General features: G+C 42.5%; 1 protein-coding gene across 2 annotated transcripts in view; it reads left to right on the forward strand.

The window, feature by feature from the left end:
• LOC133138905 (peptidase inhibitor 16-like) overlaps positions 1-7,500 on the forward strand; it is a 17,204-nt gene that overhangs the window by 1,170 nt on the left and 8,534 nt on the right. The window lies entirely within an intron of this gene.

The raw sequence follows: 7,500 nt of genomic DNA on the forward strand, positions 1-7,500 counted from the left end.
TCCTCTGGGTCATGTGTCACACACTGCTCAGTGACGTCAGCTGAAGTCCGTGGGGCACCTGCTGCGTTGCTTTAAGGTTATGTGCGGGCGTGGGTCTGTGAGTGTGTGAGTGAGTGTGTGTGTGTGTGTGTGTGTGTGTGTGTGTGTGTGTGTGAGTGTGTGTGTGTGTGTGCGGGCGTGGGTCTGTACATGGCCTTCATATAGTCATTATAACATGAAATGCAGTCAGTGTTAAATTAAATGATGGTGTGTTGGTTCCTCACTAATCTGTACTGCCCTTGTTGCTGCTAGAGCTGTTGCTTTTGAATGTGGGGGTGGTCTTCCGTGGAACTGAAGTGTGGTTAAGTGTCTAATTACTATTCGGTAATTATCACTATTTTGGATGGTTAACGCTTTGTATCTGATTAAACTGTACACATATATTAAACATCTTCACTTACTATCGAGTACAGCGTGTGAAATCTCAACGGCGGGCTTTGGGGTGATTAAGTGAAAGTACATTGGCAGGCCCGCGTTGTTTTCTTTAAAAATGCTGCATCACCCACAACTTTAACTTGCGATGAATTTTTCAAATGCAAGGGTAGCCAAGTCTTAACCAGGATGTTATCAGAAACCCGCCGTCTGCCTTTTTTATATTCCTCCTGCTCAGAAATCGCTATGAAATCTGGACGGTGCACGGGTTGTTTGGTTTAGTCAGCATGCATATCATTTTGCGGGTATGAAGAATGCCTATGTCGTCTCAAAACAGGAAATGGACAGTTCCAAAACATAGTTTGTGTTTGTAACGGAACAGTGAGCGTATCATATTTCCCAAAGGGTATGAACTCGTTTTGGATAGATAGGGGTTGGACACATGATCTTAACCACACACACACACACACACACACACACACACACACACACTCAAAATACAGGTTAAGTTGGACAATATTGCAGCTGAAAGACATTTGTAGCATTCAACATTACTAGAGCACAATGACCTTTCATAAATATTACCATCCATTTTCATTGTATCATAACCCAAGCAGTGAATACCTTCATATTGAGATGTTTGCTCATAAGCTCATAAGACTAGCATTTTTGTCATTTACTTTATTAGAGGCATACTAGGCAGGATTTTCATTTTGAAAATATTATAAAACAAACATGCTCACTGATTACTATGATACAGTGACAACCTGTGTCTGTGTTCACTTCTTCCCAATACCTCGCCTGGGGACTACTGGTATTTGTTATTCTATGCCTCCCCTGCCTGCATGTGAGTGTGGGCCTTTTTGGTTTTTTTTGCTGTGTCTGAAAAGCATGTGTCCAATACACTGAACCCATAAGCTCTATGATCTGATCGAAGGAGGGCAAGAGGAGACGTGTAGGGACTGGCTACTGCAGTGGTGAGCTGGATTTGCGAGAGATTAGCCTGGGTGGCTAACCATTAATCAAGTGGCTGGTTCATGTTCGGTAACATTACAGTCAGTAGCTGCCATTATTAGCAAACTCAATTCGGTTTTGTACATCAGCTGGCTGGTCATGATAGCTCAGTCCCACTGCACAGTACTACTGCTTATAGTTTTGGGAGATTCTTCTCTCCTGGGCAGGGAGCTCATGCATAGACTCTCAGACTTGCAGAAGACTTGAGCTATCTGATAAAAATAAAAGCTACAATGAATTGATGTGTTTGTGAGTGTGCATGTTTACGTTACAGAATTGTGCTTTCATATTGGCAGGCTAGAGCAGACTGAAATCCTGCTGTGCTAGCAGCTGAGGCTAGCATCACCACTCACAAGGTTTAGCTAAATACAAACACGAGTAGCATCTTGTGTGGAAAGTGACTACTAAAGCAGAAGTTTTACGAATCAGACCGCGGTTTTCTGAGCTCATTGCTATCACACCATAGCCTGCAACGGCCAGAATCATCTTGGGGGAGTCGGCAGGTTGAGAATGGGAGCTGAGACTGTTTTTGTATGTAAACACAGGAGTGAAGGGAAGAATGAAATCCTGCGTAGTATGTGCTTAACGTTCATCATGTTCATCATACTTTAATAATGATTATCACCATTAATGCATGTTAAAACGTTTGTTCATGCTGTGGACGACTGGGTGCAATACGTGCTGAAGCATTAATGTAAATTAACAGGTGCAATGCTTCATGGGACATGCAGTGTCTCATACAGAATATCTGGAACCAAGCGCAGACTCAGAAATGGGAGAAAAGGGATGTTTATTCTCAAGGTCAGAGAGTCCAGGTTCAACAGCCAGCATAGGGGAGCAACACAGGATAAACAGTTTGCTGTGAATGGACAGGCGAGGGTCAGAATCCAGGCAGACAGGGAAATGGAGGTCAGGCGAATCACAGACGAGGGTCTAAACCAGGAGATCAGTCCGAGGGCAAAGGCAGGAGCGGAGATGGGGCTAGATGAGGAGAAGGGCGGAGGCCCATGGGCTTGGCAAAGGGACTGGAGCAGGTAGCTAGGAGCAAGCTTGGAAGCAGGCCAAGAAACCACAGGAACAGGAACTGGGAAATCAAACGCAAGAGAGTAAGACACAAGCACGAAGGCAAGGAGCAAGACAATCTGGCAAAGGACAACGAAACAGGCAGACTAACAAGGAGACAATGAGGAATAGGTGAGTGGTATGAAACAGGAGGAAACACATATCAGGTGGGGGGGGGAGGCAAACTCAAAATGTGAAGTGGAACACAGACTCTCCATGGAAACGGGAAACCAGGAAATAACGAGGAAACAGAGAGGAGGGCCGTGACATGCAGTGCATATACCCAGGTGTATGTGCATAGGCATGACCTCATGATGGGACTGTTCTGTGTTCCTCTGTGGTTGGGAAATTGGTCCATTTCATTCTGGCATCACTGTGTTGCCAGATGTGACACATGAGACCCAAGAGGACTGAATGCTTCTTGCAGCCAAAGCCTTAGCCTCAGCGAAGCATTGGGAATCTAGGGGAGAGAACAGACCGGGGTTTACTATGTCATTGTTTTGGTCTCAAATACTTTTCTCCGCTTTACCGAGCTTGTCTGTTTGTTTGGATTTGAATCCAAAGCAATTACGTGAGAGTAGAGGCCTCTCAATAGATGAGTAGCCTGTGAGCAAATGCTGATTAGTCTCTCAGGCCACCTCCATTCTGGAGCCCGAATCTCACTTATGTAGCCACTTCAGACTGTGGTTATACCACACTTTTACACATTCCACTACTCCTGTCCAAAGCTATCTGCACTGTTCATGGCCACCACAATGCATGATCCAAATACCTCACACACACACACCTGCTTACATACCAGATCTACACACACACACACCTGCTTACATACCAGATCTACACCCACACACACACCTGCTTACATACCAGATCTACACCCACACACACCTGCTTACATACCAGATCTACACCCACACACACACCTGCTTACATACCAGATCTACACCCACACACTTACCTGCTTACATACCAGATCTACACCCACACACTTACCTGCTTACATACCAGATCTACACCCACACACACCTGCTTACATACCAGATCTACACCCACACACTTACCTGCTTACATACCAGATCTACACCCACACACTTACCTGCTTACATACCAGATCTACACCCACACACTTACCTGCTTACATACCAGATCTACACCCACACACTTACCTGCTTACATACCAGATCTACACCCACACACACCTGCTTACATACCAGATCTACACACACACTTACCTGCTTACATACCAGATCTACACCCACACACACCTGCTTACATACCAGATCTACACCCACACACACACCTGCTTACATACCAGATCTACACCCACACACTTACCTGCTTACATACCAGATCTACACCCACACACACCTGCTTACATACCAGATCTACACCCACACACACCTGCTTACATACCAGATCTACACCCACACACACCTGCTTACATACCAGATCTACACCCACACACACACCTGCTTACATACCAGATCTACACCCACACACACCTGCTTACATACCAGATCTACACCCACACACTTACCTGCTTACATACCAGATCTACACCCACACACTTACCTGCTTACATACCAGATCTACACCCACACACTTACCTGCTTACATACCAGATCTACACCCACACACTTACCTGCTTACATACCAGATCTACACCCACACACACCTGCTTACATACCAGATCTACACCCACACACACACCTGCTTACATACCAGATCTACACACACACACACCTGCTTACATACCAGATCTACACACACACACTTACCTGCTTACATACCAGATCTACACCCACACACACCTGCTTACATACCAGATCTACACCCACACACACCTGCTTATATACCAGATCTACACCCACACACTTACCTGCTTACATACCAGATCTACACCCACACACTTACCTGCTTACATACCAGATCTACACCCACACACACACCTGCTTACATACCAGATCTACACCCACACACACACCTGCTTACATACCAGATCTACACCCACACACTTACCTGCTTACATACCAGATCTACACCCACACACACACCTGCTTACATACCAGATCTACACCCACACGCTTAGCTGCTTACATACCAGATCTACACCCACACACTTACCTGCTTACATACCAGATCTACACCCACACGCTTAGCTGGACTGACACATCTATGTCCCTCTTCACTCTGTGCTTAAAGGTACAATAGGTAAGATTTAAACATTGTTACAAGAACATTGTAAATCCCTTCCTATCATTGAAAAAGGCTCACTGACTTATTGACTCACCCTCTGCCTGTGTTTATAGTTCTTACATTCAGGTTTCAAAATATGCAGTTCACGGACCGACGCTCTGTATTGTATAGCTATACAATAATTCAAGTGGTGGAAAATTGGTTCTAATTGCCACAGCCAATGGCATTTAAACATCAGCACATTTACAGGGAAGGGGAGGTGTTGTGGTTTGAGGGTGTTTGTTGCTGAAATTCCTCTCTTGACCGTCCATAATTACCTTTAAGTTAAAGTACAGTTTTTCATACTATTTGTCAGCATAACATAAATGTAGGGTGTTTAAAATCAGTGTGCTTCTATCCAGAGCACTGTGAGGAGGCCAAATATTATATTAATATTGAATGATACATAATAATAAATATTAATATCATATCTCTTAAGACCCGGAAATTGAAAGTCAGTTAAAAAAATCTATATTTGACAATGAATCCCAAGTAAAATTTCAGAACTTTTGCACCCTTTTACAGTCTGCTTTGGTTGCACAGGTGTTGCTGCAGTGCAGTGCCCAGCAGGTTTGGGTCAGAGGGGTTGTGTTCGTCTTGTTCTGTGCATTTCACTGCTTTCGGATGGGCCTACCAGTATGACTATTTACAATAATGGTTATTTACAGGTTTTTACAATTGCTAACAAGCATTTTTTGCTACCAAGTTTAGTTTTTCAGAACTCTTCAGACAGCACAACAGCACTGTATGTGGACCAAAATGTGAATGCATTCAATGGACAATTTAAAAAAATCAACCACCTAAAAAACTGAACATTTCTACAGCCCAATTTGCAAATGTTTACACACACACTATTTAAATACTGATGCACTCAAGTATAGGCTAAGATTCACACAAATGCTATATTGAAATGCATTGAAAAACCACCAAAGGTTTTGATAATAGTTACATAACAAAGTACCTATTGACGTTTGTGCAGATTATGCTTCTCATTGTGAATTGGTTATTGAATAGACAAATCACACCTGATTCACTTGGAGATCTGCCCAGGCATTGAGGGAATGTCAATTTAATCTTTGGAATGATTTCGTTCAAGATGAACCCCGGAAGAAATACAAAAGTGTGTGAAAGAGGAAGAGAAAGGGCAGGACGATGGAGGTGGAGGGGGAGGGGGAATCTGTGGAGACATTCAACATGGAGGCCGGGTGCCTGGACACATCCGCTGATGATTGCCAGAGATGGATCAGGCATGCACAGAGGCTCTTTCCTCTGTATAGGAAGAGTGCACGTATGTGTGTGATGTTGCCGAAGACATGTGGCAAAATGAAGTAGACCGGGTTGATGACCTGTGACTGCCAGTATTGTAAGTGCCACTGTAAGATGCATCAATTTTTACTACATTAGAGTATTAGGATTTTGGTATCACATTTTCATTTGTAATGGCTGTATGCCAACAAAACCTTTACTGCAGAATGTCTATGTCCCTGTTGCATATAATGGGGTACATTTCATACAGTAATAAGTGATATTCTGCTTTGGAATGGAAAGTTTGAAAAACATGCTATACTATCAATCAAAGAACAAAGTAACACTTTAACTAATTACAAAATTAAAAATGAACAGCAAACATTACTTACTACTGCAAAGACTGACAGGAAATAGTGCATCTACTGTAATGCCACTGGTTTGTGTTTTTTAAGATCATTATGCTATGCTGGTATGTTGGTGAACTCAGTATTGAAAAATGCTTGTTAGAAATTGTACTTATTTATTTATTAGCAGCATTGTTAAACGGTCATTATTGAAAACAGGTCATTATTATTATTATTATGGTTATTGTTATTGGATGATACTCAATGTTATGGTTTTTGTTAGTGTTGAGAACTGCTACTGCTTAGCCAATGGCGCCCTCTGTTTCTATTGTTGGAACTGCATCCCAATTACATCTGAACAATGGTCTATGGACAACGTAAATAAAACACTTGTGGAATTGGATGGTTTCTCATGATATTCCTGATATACTTTTCATATTCCATACATCATTTGTAGTTAATTCAGAAATGTATAAAGAAAATATGAAACACAAATACTCCCTGAATGAGTTCAAATCACATTCCTCACATCAACAGAAGATGTTATTAGAAGTTTATGCTGAGTATAGGGGGTGTGTCTGAAGTGTTATTTATTTATCATACATCTTTCTCAGCCTGCTTGTGCCTGACGATCAGTTAAAACACAATAAATAAACTACACAGTAGCCGCCTCAGTGTGAGCTGCACATTGAGCGTTGCAAATAATAAACAGACTGACTGCACAGTGTTTACCAGATTTCTAATAGGAACCAGCTCCACTTAACAGTTTCAAATGAAAAGCAGATTGACTTGCTTTAAAAAAAAGCACGGTTCTGGTGGAGTCATGTCTTCAATTAGAGTGACATTTTTCCAGAAGGGATTTAAAGGAGGATATTTACGGGGTGGGCATTTCACAAACAGGGCGCTACAGAGGAAAACACCCTGTCAGCCACGGACTGCATGGATGTGGATGGGGCAACAAGGAGGCTGAGGATCTTAGTTTTTACATGAGCTTCAGCTGTTGATTACTTTGCCCATAGCTTCATCAGCTTTAACAGCCAAGATAAATTGTGATTTGTTAGTGTCCGTTTTGTGCGATGTGTGCAGTATGTGTATTAAAATGGTGTTGACTTGTCCTCCTCTGTTTGAGTACGGTAATGTACTTGTGTGAGACATTTCATAGATGAAGGAAGACATTTTGGTAAAG

The sequence above is a fragment of the Conger conger genome, chromosome 10 (assembly GCF_963514075.1).
Source record: "Conger conger chromosome 10, fConCon1.1, whole genome shotgun sequence".
In the NCBI taxonomy this organism is placed as follows: Eukaryota; Metazoa; Chordata; class Actinopteri; order Anguilliformes; family Congridae; genus Conger; species Conger conger.